We start from the raw sequence: 13,039 nt of genomic DNA on the forward strand, positions 1-13,039 counted from the left end.
GTACTTGGCTTGGAAGAAAATTCCTATTTATGGTACTGTGAATGTTCATCTAATATATCTGTTTTGCAGATTCTAAATTTTGATTTGAAATCAAGTTCTCTAAACAAGGATTAAAATCTTAGTAAAGCTTTTGTCTCAGTCTCTGCCAGCAAAAGGCTGCTCATGGACTCCCTGATCTCCACTACCACTGACATTGCCTGAACCTCTGCTGATGGATATATATCCCATGCCCCTGGCAGTCCACACTGGCACTATGATGAAGCTCAGTAAGGCTGCTAAAAATCAAGGTGAGCCTAAGAAAATGATTCCTCCCCCAAAGGAGATAGAAGACAGTGAGGATGAGGGCATGTCAGAAGAAAGCAGTGGAGATCCCTCAGAACAAAGCCAAGAAGGCTAATGGCTACACCAGAAAAGAACGTGCCACCAACTTAACAAGCTGTTGTTGTCACCATAAGTGCCAAGAAAGCAGTCATGACTCTGGGTAAGAAGGCTGTAGCCCTGGCCAATGCTATCATCACAGCAGGCAAGAAGGGAGCCACTATAGGCAAAGCAGCACCCCACCCCCACCAAAAAGAGGGGTACAAAATAGGAACAATGCCAAGAAAGAGAACAATGAATCTGAAAAGAGGACAACAAAGATGAGGAGGACAAAGAATCTGAGCCACCCAAAGCCACAAAAATGGAAATGGCTCCAGCCTAATAAGACTCTGAGGATGAGGAGGAAGAATATAATGATGACTTTGAAGAAGCTATGAATGCAGCATCTGTCAAAGGGAAGGTTGCTTCTGGGAAAGCTGGGAAAGACAAGGAATCTCAGGAGGAGGAAGCAGATAAAGATGTGGATCAGGAAGAGGAGGAGGAGGAGGAGGAGGGGGAGGAGGAGGAAGTAGATAAGTGGGAGGACGTGCCCATCAAAGAAACACCAGGAAAGAGGAAAAAGGGAGTGGGCAAACAAAGCCCCCAAAGCCAAGAAACAAAAATTGGAAGCTAACGCATCAACAAATTTCAGTCTCTTGGCTGATAACCTGGACTTCAACAAAACCACTTCTGAGCTAAAAACTGTTATGGACCTCTTTGAAAAAAAGGACCTTAGGGGCCACTAGGTGGCACAGTGGGTAGAGCACCAGCCCTGGATTCAGGAGGACCTGAGTTCAAATCTGACCTCAGACACTTGACACTTACTAGTTGTGTGACCCTGGGCAAGTCACTTAACCCCATGCGGATATACTCATTAGCACCACCAGGAAGTTTGGCTACATGGAACTTGAATGTGCTGAAGACATGGAAAAGACTGGAATTCAGTGGTTCCAAAATGCTTGGCTGGGAAATGAAGCTGGAAAGAGCAAAAGAGTACAAGAAAGAATGAGAGGCAAGGAGACTCTTCATCAAGAATCTGCCATATAAAGTAACTCAGAAGGAACTCAAGGAAAGATGCTAATGAGGTCAGATTGGTCTGCACCAATGATGGGGCACCCAAAAGAACTGCCTATGTTTAATTTAACACAGAAGCAGACACAGACTAGGCCTTGGAAGAAAAATAGGGGACCAAGATTACTGGTAAGGTCCTCATTCTGGACTAGCCAGCAGAGAAAAGTCCAGGACAAGGGAACTCAAGAGTTTGGAAGGATAATTTCTGAAGCAGGAACAACAAGAAGCCAGAAGACTCAAAGACACTGATGTTGAATAACCTTGCCTACAGCACTACTAATTAAAGTGTGTAGGAAGTACTGGAGAAAATGATGTCCATCAGCTTACCCTAGAACAATCAAGGCTGACCTAAAAGACACATGGCCATTGAATCTGCCTCTGTGGAAGAAGCTTTAAATTCTTGTAAAAAAAATAGAAATTGTAACAAAAAAAAGAAATTTTATTTCTTAAGTTCAGAATAAAATTAGTAAAATGAAAAAACAAGAATGTGTACTCTGGCTGTATCAATGAACCATTTGGAGCCATCCTGGTGTTGCTGTGTGCCATTTACCTGAATTCCACTCCAAATGTACATCACACTGCATTTCCTTCCTTGGAAGGATTGCTAGAATAGTAAATTAGGGGAATGTTGTACATATACTTTACTTAGATCTTAGCAAAGTTTTGATAAAGCATTACACAATATCCTTGTTGAAAAAATGAAGAGATGTATACCAAACCAGAGGTGTCCAACTTACGGCTTCAAATAAAATCGGGAAATGTTTAATAAAATAAACAATGTAGAAAAAAATAGAAATCGAAGGCAGAGCCATCCAGTGAGAGATGAAGGGACAGAAGACAACTGATGCAGCCCCAAGGAGACAGTCTTACAAAACAAGGTTTGTCCAAAGACACATGAGGAGAAAGATTTATTTCATTTCATGTCTCTGTGGGTGCCAGGATAGTCACAGACAGGAAGGAAGATAGGGTTATCTGCAGTAAAGCTTCTTAAATTGTGGGTTGCAATTCCATATGGGGTCATGTAACTGAATGTGGGGGTTGCAAAAAAAATCAGGCAATAAACGTTTGATTTATAGATCTATTTTGTATACTTATATACCCGGGGTCATGTAAAAATTTCTTTGACAAAAAGGGATCACAAGTGGAAAAAGTTTAGAAAGCAGTAATCTAAAGGATTTGGTTTTGTGGATTTCAACTCAGAAGACGCTAAAACTGAGAGAGGCCATGGAAGATGTGAGGATTGATGGAAACAAAGTAATTCTGGACTCAGCCAAGACCAGTGGCTTCCATCGCCACGTAGGCAATAGAAGAGGTGAAGGGGGCTTTAGTGGCAGAGGCTGAGGAAACTTTGGAGGTTGGGGTGGTTTCCAAAGAAGCTGAGGAAGAGGAGGAGATAAAAAAGCCACAGGAAAAGATGACAAAATTTGAATAGCTTCTCCCCATTCTCTTTGTCCCTGCCATTTGAATTGGACTATAGGGGTTTTCTCCTATTGTCTAATCATTGAAAGAACTTTCTGAGGACATTCCAAGAAAACATGCAATCTGGAGGTTGTCTTGGAAAAACTTGGATTACATTTCATGGGAGAGAGTGTGCTGGTTTTGACTAGATAGATGTTCCATATAAACTTTTTGCAAAGATGGGTGATAGATGTGGGAGTTAACCTTGTTGTCTGTGAATTGTCTTGAGTTTATAATGTTATACTTCATGTACAAATCATTTTTTCCTACAAATATCTTTAGTGGTTTTTTTTTTTCATTTTTATCTCTTTTTTTTTGGCTGTAAAGAAAATAGGCACCATGTTTTCTTATGCTTCAGCAAATTGTCTTAGGACACATTAAAAGGGTCTACCTAACCTGGAAAAAAAACTTAGTCAATCAGATTCTACCAATTTGGAGATTTAGTGATTGAAACAAAGATATCTCCTGTTTTTGTGGTGTTTTTAATTTTACAAAGCATTTTCCTTACTACAGCCATGTGAGATTAAGATAGTTTGGTTATTATCATGATTATTTTATGGATGTCATACAATCCATAAGGAGCAGATAATTCAATTTGTTTTCCCAATTAAATATAAAATAATTTTTAACATTCATTTTTAAAAACTTTGAGTTCCAAATTATCTTCCTCCCTCCCTTCCCTCCCCCATCCCTGAGATGGTAAACAATTTGATATAGGTTATACATGTGCAATCGTGCAAAACATTTCTATATTATTTATGTTGTAAAACCAAAGAGACCTTGTGGAACTGTGAATTGATCCAACTATTCTGGAGAAAAATTTGGAACCATGCCCAAAAGGCTTTAAAACTGTGCATACCATTTGACCCAGAAATACCACTACTAGGCCTATATCCCAAAGAGATCATAAAAAAGGAAAAAGGACCCACTTGTACAGAAATATTTATAGCAGCTTTTTTTGTGGTGACAAAGAATTGGAAATTGAGGGGATGCCAATCAATTGGGAAATTACTAAACAAGTTGTGGTATATGAATGTAAAGGAATACGATTGTGCTGTAAGAAATGATAAGCAGATGGATTTCAGAAAAACCTGGAAAGATTTATATGAATTGATGCTCAGTGAAATGAGCAGAACCAAGAGAACATTGTACACAGTATTAAAAACATTGTGATGATCAATGGTGATAGACTTAACTCTTCTCAGCAATACAATGATCTAAGACAATGCCAAAAGACTTACAGTGGAAAATGCTCTCCAAATTCAGAAAAAGAAGTATGGAGTCTGAATGCAAATTGAAGCATACTCTTTTCACTTTTGTTGTTGTTTTGTTGTTGTTGTTTATTCTTTCTTGCATTTTTCCCTTTTGTTCTGATCTTCTCTTACAACATGACTAATGTGGAAATATGTTTAACATGAGTGTAATGTATAACCTAAAATGAACCCAAACAGACCAAAAAATGAAGAAAATAAAATGAAAAATACTACGCTTTGATCAGCATTTAGACTCCATCAGTTTTTTCTCTGGAGATGAATAGCATTTTTCATAATGAGTCCTTTGGAATTGTCTTGTACTGCTGAGAATAGCTAAGTCATTGATAGTTTATCATCATAATTTATTGCTGTTACTGTGTTCTCCTGATTTTGCTCACTTCAGTTTATATGAGGTCATTAAGTCTTTCTAGGTTTTTCTGAAATCTGACTGCCTGTTTCTTTTATCACAAGAGTAATCCATTACAGTCATATATCACAACTTGTTCAAATATTCCCCACTTGAAGGGTATTTCCTCAATTTCCAATTCGTTGCCACCACAAAAAGAGCTGCTATAAACATTTTTGTGCAAATAGGTTCTTTTCCCTTTATTAAATCTCTTTGGAACACAGACCTAGCAGTGGTATGGCTGGATCAAAGGATACCACAAACTGATAGCCCTTCGGTCAAAGTTCCAAATTACTCTTCAGAATGATTGGGTCAGTTCACAACTCCACCAACAGTGCATGAGTGTCCCAATTTTCCCACATCCCCTCAAAGATTTATCATTTTCCTTTCCTTTCATATTAGCCAATCTGGTAGATATGAGGTGGTACCTCAGAGTTGTTTTAATTTACATTTTTTCTAATAGTAAGGATTTTTTTTTTGCTCTAATAGGAATTCAAAGTATTTGTTCAAATTACTATAGATATAGCTTTTATTTCTTCATCTGGAAACTACCTGTTAATATCCTTTGACCATTCATCAATAGGGAAATGACTTGTATTCTTATACATTTGACTCAGTTCTCTATATATTTGAGGAATGAGGTTTTTATCAGAGACATTTGCTATTAATTTTCCTAGCTTTCTACTTGCCTTCTAATTTTAGCTTCATTGCTTTCATTTTTGCAAAAACTTTTAAATTTAATATAATCAAAATTATGCATTTTACATCTCATAATGCTTACTATCTCTTGTTTGGTCATAAATTCTTCCCTTATCCATAGATGTGACAAGTAACCTATTCCTTGCTCCCCTAATTTGTTTATGATATTACCATTAGATAACTCTTTGTTTGTGTCTGCATTCCCTCATGTTTTGTGTGTGTGTGTGTGTGTGTGTGTGTGTGTGTATGTGTGTGCGTGTGAGAGAGAGAAAGAGAGAGAGAGACAGAGAGAGAGAGAGAGGTGGCTGTGTAGATGCATGCAAGAGTGTGTGTATGTGGCTTTTGGAAAGTGTTGAGCACCTGCCTAAAGTTGTATATGAAACTGTTGTTGTTCTTGTTGCTGTTATTTGTCCTTTATTCTTTTTTAAAAAATAAAAGTATTTTATTATTTTCCAGTTACATGTAGAGATAGTTTTCAACATTTGTTTTTATAAGATTTCCAATTTCAAATTTTTCTCCCTGCCCCCCTCCCATAGATATAGGTGTTTTATATATATAATAACATTAAACATATTTCTGCATTAGTCATGTTATAAGAGAAGAATCAGAGCAAACACATTTCTATTGTTAACTGTTTCCCTTCGATCCTATTCCCTTCCCCATGATATTTATTCTATTATCCATCTTCTTTCATCCTACCCCTCTTCAAAACTGATTTGCTTCTGTCTGTCCCCTCCCCCACTCTGCCCTTCCTTCTTTTGCCCCTCTCTCTTTATCCCCTTCCCCTCCTATTTTCCTGCAGGGTTAGAGAGATTACTCCACCCAATTGAGTATGTACATTATTCCCTCCTTGAGCCAATTCTCATGAGATGGAGGTCTTTGAGCCAATTCTGATGAGGGTTAGGATCATTTACTGCCCAGATTAAATAGATTACTCCACCCAGTTGTGTGTGTGTGTGTGTGTGTGTGTGTGTGTGTGTGTGTGTGTGTGTGTGTATGTTAGTCCCTCCTTGAGGAAACTCTGATGAGTTTAAGGTCTTGGAGCCTTTTCTGATGAGTGTAAAATTCATTTCCTGCCCTGTTCCTGTCTCATCTCTTCCCCCACTCCATAAGCCTTTTCCTGTTTCTTTCATGTAGGATTTCACCTCTGCCCTTCCCCCTCCCTCAGTGAATTCCCTTCACCCCTCAATTTAACCCTAAAGGTGTCATCACCTAGGTGATCTAGCTAGGTGACACAGTGGACAAAGCATCACCCCTGGACCCAGGGGGATCCCAGTCAAAACCTGGCCTCAGACACAAGACAGTCGCTCACTGTATGACGCCAGGTATGTCCCCCAGCTCCAATTTTTTTTATGGTTCTCTAGGGTCTTGTATTTGAAAGTCAAATTTGCCATTCAGTTCAGGTCTTTTCATCACAAATATCTGAAAGTCTTCTTTTTCATTAAAGTCCCATTTTTTCCACTGAAAGATTATTCTGAGTTTTGCTGCGTAGGTGATTCTTGGTTGTAATCCCATTTCCTTTGCCCTCTGGAATATCATATTCCATGCCTTCCAGTCCTTTAATGTAGAAGCTGCTAGATCTTGTGCTATCCTGACTGGGGCTCCACAGTACTTGAGTTCTTTCTTTTTGCAGCTTGCAATATTTTCTCCTTGACCTGAGAGCTCTGAAATTTGGCTATAATATTCCTAGGAATTTTCCTTTTGGGATCTCTTTCTGGAACTGATTGATGGATTCTTTCAATTTCTATTTCAGCTTCTGATTCAAGAATTTCAGGGCAATTTTCCCTGAGAATATCTTGGAAGATGATGTCTAAGCTCTTTCCTTGATCATGGTTTTCAGGTAGACCAATAATTTTCAAATTATCTCTCCTGGACCTATTTTCCAGGTCAGCAGTTTTTCCCAGAAGATATTTCACATTGCCCTCTATTTTTTAATTAATTTGTATTTGCTTTATTGTGTCTTGGTTTTTTCATAAAGTCACTGGCTTCCATTTGTTCAATCCTCATTCTTAGGCAATTATTTTCATCAGAGAGCTTTTTACCTCCTTTTCCATTTGGCCAATTTGACTTTTTTCTCATGTCTTTCCTGCATCACCCTCATTTCTCTTTCCCTTTTTTCCTCTACCTCTCTAACTTTATCTTCAAAGTCCTTTTTGAACACCTCTATGGCCTGAGACTAATTCATATTTTTCTTGGAAGCTTTAGATATAGGGGCCCTGATGTTGCCATCTTCCTCTGAGGGTGCACCTCGGTCTTCCTTGTTACTAAAGAAACTTTCTATGGTCCTCACCTTTCTCTGTCTGCTCATCTTGCCTTTCTTTTACTTGACTTTTAGCTCCTTAAAGTGGGGCACTGTTTCCAGGCTGAAGTATCCCAGGCTTCAGAAATGCCAGGTGGTATGATTTAAGGAGGATCAGGTTCTTCACTCACCTGGCTTGTTCCCTGGTCCTTAGATGACCTCAGACCAACTTGCTAATCAACCAGCTTTGTGTGTTGTGGGTGTTAGCTCTGAGGAGCCTGTGCCCCTCCCCCACCTGGGCTACTGCTACTCAAGGCTACCTCCTGGTTCTGAGCAGGGGTGAAAAATCCAAGTTCTGCCTCAGCACCAGCATAGACCCCTGTAGTCTCCCCCCTGCCCAGGGCTCAGCCCTCTCACCAGACTGTGAGATTAGTTCCAGATGGCACTGGAGCTTCAGCTGATTCAGAGGCTCTGGGGGTCTCCTTCTCTGGGGAGGCCTTCCTGGGACTGGATCTGTGTCAGGGTGACTGTGGGGTTGGGCTTGACTCCTGTATCAGCACAGCAGCTCCCTCCTTCTGACCTCCCAAGTTGTTCTTGGTTAGAAGATGATTTCAACACATTCTTCTGTGAGTTTTGCTGCTCCAGGCATTTTCCTATGGTGGTATTTGGATGATATTTGGAGTGATCATGTCATGAGTTCAAGAGCTCACTGCCTTTCCTCCGCCATCTTGGCTCTGCCCCCAGCTGACAGCAGGTCCAGACCAAGAGTTGTATTCCAATCTGTCCTTCATTCTTGAAGAGGACCATGATATGGGAAGGTGATGTCTTGACTTACACTCAACTGGATTTAAGTGTGGGAGGGCTGTGCAAAGTCATCAACCTCACTCTCTCCTCCAGAGCCATCTGGGTTCAATGGTAAGATGTATATCAGGACAACTGGAGATGGCTTCATAGATGAAACAGAAAGAAAGAGAACAAATAGGTGTGAAATTAAAGAGATCTACTAGTATTCTGATGGTGCTCTATTTTCACCATCAATGACTAGAGAGCCACCACATTTAAATTCTACCCCCTTGTCACCCAATAAATTATATGATGAAATAAAAAATAAGAATATGTAAGGACCTTGAGCAAAAAAGAATAACCATATTTGGCCAAATATACATACATGCATGCATGCATAAATACATACACACATATGTGTGTATATTAAATTAGGTGACATCATTTAAACTACTTCTAGATTTTCTAGATTTATCAGTGGTAAAAGTTTCAAAAGGAATGGAAAAGATCACAGATGTTATTACCCAAAATAGGTGACTGAGAAGGCATCAGCAACTATTGATCCAAAGGATTATTTATTCCATCTCTATAAAATCCTTATGAAAATATCATACACATCTATTAGTGGTTCTGATAAAAACATGAGAAAGCATAAGGAAGTCTCAGAGAATTGTATAGAACAGACTACTTATTCACTGTCACATAATTGAACAAAGCATGCAGAGACTATCATACTCTGCTGTATTTGTTGATCATCGTGAGGCAGCTTGTTTTAGATTTGTATGTGTCTTATGAGGTAGGTAGGTGATATTCTGGATAGAATACAGGAAGACCTGAGTTTGAATCCCATCTCAGACTCTTACCAGCTTTGTGATACTGGGCAAATCATGCAACTTCTTTTAACATGAGTTTCATTTGTAAAACAGGGATAATAATAGCATCTACCTCATAGAGTTGTTATAAGAATAAAATTATATATGTGTGTGTGTGTGTGTGTATTTATGTGTATTACTTTTCAAAGCTGAAAGTACTATATAAATGTCAGCTATTAGCAATCCCTTAGGGAATTAAGACTTTCCCCTTCTGTCCAAAGAAGGAAGAGCTTTGTTTTAATGACATCATTAAAAAAATTTCCATCATACTATGAATCAGATAACAAATATTTATTAAGCACTTACTCTGTGCCTTACATACAGTAAGTGCTTAATAAGTGCATGTTGCTAGAGAGAGAAAGACAAAAAATAGTCTCTACCCTCAAGAAACATGAATACTCTCAAAGAAATAAAAGGTACACAACTAAATAAATACAAGGTAATGGGGGGGGACACTAGACAGAATACATTAATCTGACTCATAGTTCAGTCCCCCCACCAAAATTTTTCCAACAACCTCCCCTCTCCCCCAATAAATAACAATCCTTTGAGTCCATGGGCCTGGGTTCAAATCACTTCCAGTATTTCCTCAGGTGTCCCTCTACCAAAGTAATGTTGTCTCTTGGAGACTCAATTGTCTCATCTATAAAGTGGGGGCTTTTTTTGTAGGAAAAAAAAACCCACTATTGTTTGAAAAAAGAACCTGTTTTTTAGTTAGGAGTATCTAAAGCATGGCCTTGGTAAGGTCATTCCACTCCCTGCCCCTCCATGAAAAAAACCAAGTCTGGCATTAAAAGCCAGATTCTTTCCCATACTGTGCTCCCAAATTAGGTGTTTTAGACCAGGGCTTCTTAATTTTTCTTTCCACTCACAATCCCTTTTTGCCCAGGAAAGTTTTACACAACCCTGGGTGTATAGGTATATAAAATAGGTATAAAAATCAAACATTTACTGCCAAATTTTTCACACCCCCATATTCATTCAGTTACTTGACCCCATGTAGGGTCATGACCCACAGTTTAAGAAGCTTTGTATTAGTCAAAATTAAATTATTCCCAAATAATGGAGGGAAGTAGAAATGACTGTGTTGCATTCAACATTTCACAAAAGCATTGGCATTAGCCACAGCTGAAGGCGATTCTGACTCTTCCTTGCCGAGTCACTAGGGACAACTCCTGATCCTAAAGGGGACAATAAATGGCCAGTTGGACCCACATCCCTTGTTCCTAGTTTTTCTTCCAAGATCTACACCAGAACTTTAGAGTTGGAAGGGACCTTAGAGTTGGATCTAGTCTAACACCCTCATTTTTCAGAGAAAACTGATATTCAGAGTACATTAGTGATTTGCCCTGGATTACTTTTGTGACCACGTAGAAACTCCAATCTAATTCATGAATCTTTCCACACCACCCTATTCCCATTCTAGAGGCCCTATCAATCTAGCTAACTGGTATGAGGATATTTTTCCTTTGCCTCTTATATTGTCTGGTCCAGAATCCTCTTCTCCACCTTTGCTTTCCTAAAACTCCAACAAGGATCTGTTATTTTTTTTTTTTCAAACAACAACTTCGGTCCACATTCCATCTCTTTTCATAGGCTATTACTTCCCATACTTTGGGATGAGCATTAATGAAAGATTTCATCATATATATATACAAAAAGAATTCCAAATTGTACTAGATCGGTCTGGTCTTCTCTAAATTGGACCAGCCTGGGCTCCATATTCTTCCCTAGACTCAGCTGCAGTAATGATCTAGGCTGTATTGGCCTGAGTCAACCTGGACTTTGGGGTTTTCTCTCAATTAGACTAAGCCAGATTCTAGTCTAGTCTGGGCTGGGCTCTCAAGTAGACACTAGACTTCAGGCTGGGTGAGGCCTATTACTCAGCTCTACTGGTCTAGTCTGTGGATTTTTCTTTAGACAGGGCCAGGTCTCTGATTAGATTCTGGGATATTCTCTAGGCCGGACTTGGTCGAGTTAGGCTAGTTTGAGGTCAGCTCTAGCAATCCTCAAGGCCAGAGTTGGCTCTGAGCTGTCCTCTAGATTGGTCTGGACATTGACTTTAGCTCTGGAATGGGTCTCAGGCTATTCTCTAGCCTGTGATTGACCCTGAGGTAGAATCTATGATATTCTATAGAATGGAATGGGTAAAGCTAGATTAAACCAGGTTCTAGGCTAGACTTTGTCTTATTCTCTAGCCTGAGCTTGACTAAATTTGCCTCTGGTCTGGACTGTGGGATATTCTCTAGGCCAAGATAGACACTGGCTTTAGTTCTGGGCTGGGCCACAAATTAATCTCTAGATTAGGATAGGTCCTGGGTTGTACACTAGCATATTCTCCAGATTGGATTGGACAGATGCAGAGTAGGCTGGACTTTGAGTTATGCTCTAGACTGGGCTTGGTTAAACTGGGTTCTGGGCTGGTCTCTGAGCTGATGTCTAGTATGGGCTTTGCTGGTCTTTTTGAATGGGTTCCAGGCTGTATTAAACTCCCAGCATTTCTAAGCGTCCTCTTTAATTCCAAGGGAAGTTTCCTAAGTATGATTGAACAGGCTATTAGATCAAATAGCTTATTAGGATACAGAGTGATGGAGGGGCCTCTGAGGATTGAACACCGAAAGAAGTTAATAGATGGACAGAGGCAGTGGCAGGTTAGGAGAAGAGCATAAAAAATACAAAAAGGTCCAGGAAAACCAGTAGATCGTCGTGAGAAAGTTACATTTAAATGCTCAAATGGGCAGCCAAGAGGCCTACATATTTCTGGGTGTGGCTGCATGCCTGTAACTGCCTATGTACTTGGACCTTGGGTATTGTGAATGTGTGCTTATATGTAGGGTTGTACCACATATGTTCGCACCAAAGCCTCATGGCAGTTGGTAGGATTCCTGCAAAGAGCCCCGCTTCATCATCAAGACACATGTTCAATCAGGGCACCATGCCCTTTGTTACTGCCACCTTTAAATCATCCTAGGCAACTTCCCACTTCCTTGGCTTCCTTGGGTTCTATATGGTAGGGCCAGGAGATCTTCTGTCATGTTCGGCGAGTATCCTGGTGTGGCACAACATCCTGGGATTCTTGTTTCCTCTCTGCCAGTTCCTTCTCCTTGGGTGGATAATCAAGCTGGGTGTGATCCACGTGATAAGATGTACTGCCTAAGTGTTTTTATACCCAACAGGAACAAAAACTCCCATTCATATAGTGTGCTACTAAACCTATTTATAGATTGCTCTCATTTGATCTCTATAACAATGTTGCCAAGTAGGTGGTATAGCATATCACCCCTACTTTATAGATGAGGAATAAGAGATCAGATAAGCAAACTGACTTACCCAAAGTCCCTCTACCAATAATTGTCAGAGCCTGGATTAAAGAAAAAGGTTTCCAATTCTAAATGGAGGGAACTTTCCCCCACTATTGCACTGGTCTCTAAACTGGGCTGGGTTTCTAATCTGCCTCTTCTTCTTCTTCTTCTTTTTTTTTTTTTTTTTGCAGGGCAATGAGGGTTAAGTGACTTTCCCAGGGTCATACAGCTAGTCAGTATTAAGTGGATTTGAAGTCAGGTCCTCCTGAATCCAGGGCTGGTGCTTTATCCACTGCACCATGTAGCTACCCCCTCTAATCTGCCTTTTAAGTGCAAGCAAAGTTTCTTGAGTCAGATCAAATAGGTCATTTAATTGGGTTGCTATTATACACAGGCATAGTCATCCTTATTCATTCATTTCAACAACCATTTATTTTTTTTTTAATTTTGTGGACTCCACTTTATTTTTTTTATTATATGTGACTTTATTTTTAAATTATATAATAAATTTAACACAGTTGTTCCCAAACTATCCTGCTTGTTCTTATCTCTTTCAAGTTCATTATATCTTTTCCTTGAAAGTCTTTGCTCTTTCTGAT

At 39.6% G+C, this 13,039-nt stretch overlaps 1 pseudogene; it reads left to right on the top strand.

Annotated features, from left to right (window-relative positions):
- The first annotated feature begins 253 nt into the window (after window positions 1-253).
- The window catches only part of LOC122752975, a 37,651-nt pseudogene continuing 24,865 nt past the window's right edge, over window positions 254-13,039 (top strand).

Source organism: Dromiciops gliroides, chromosome 1, assembly GCF_019393635.1.
Source record: "Dromiciops gliroides isolate mDroGli1 chromosome 1, mDroGli1.pri, whole genome shotgun sequence".
Classification (NCBI taxonomy): Eukaryota; Metazoa; Chordata; class Mammalia; order Microbiotheria; family Microbiotheriidae; genus Dromiciops; species Dromiciops gliroides.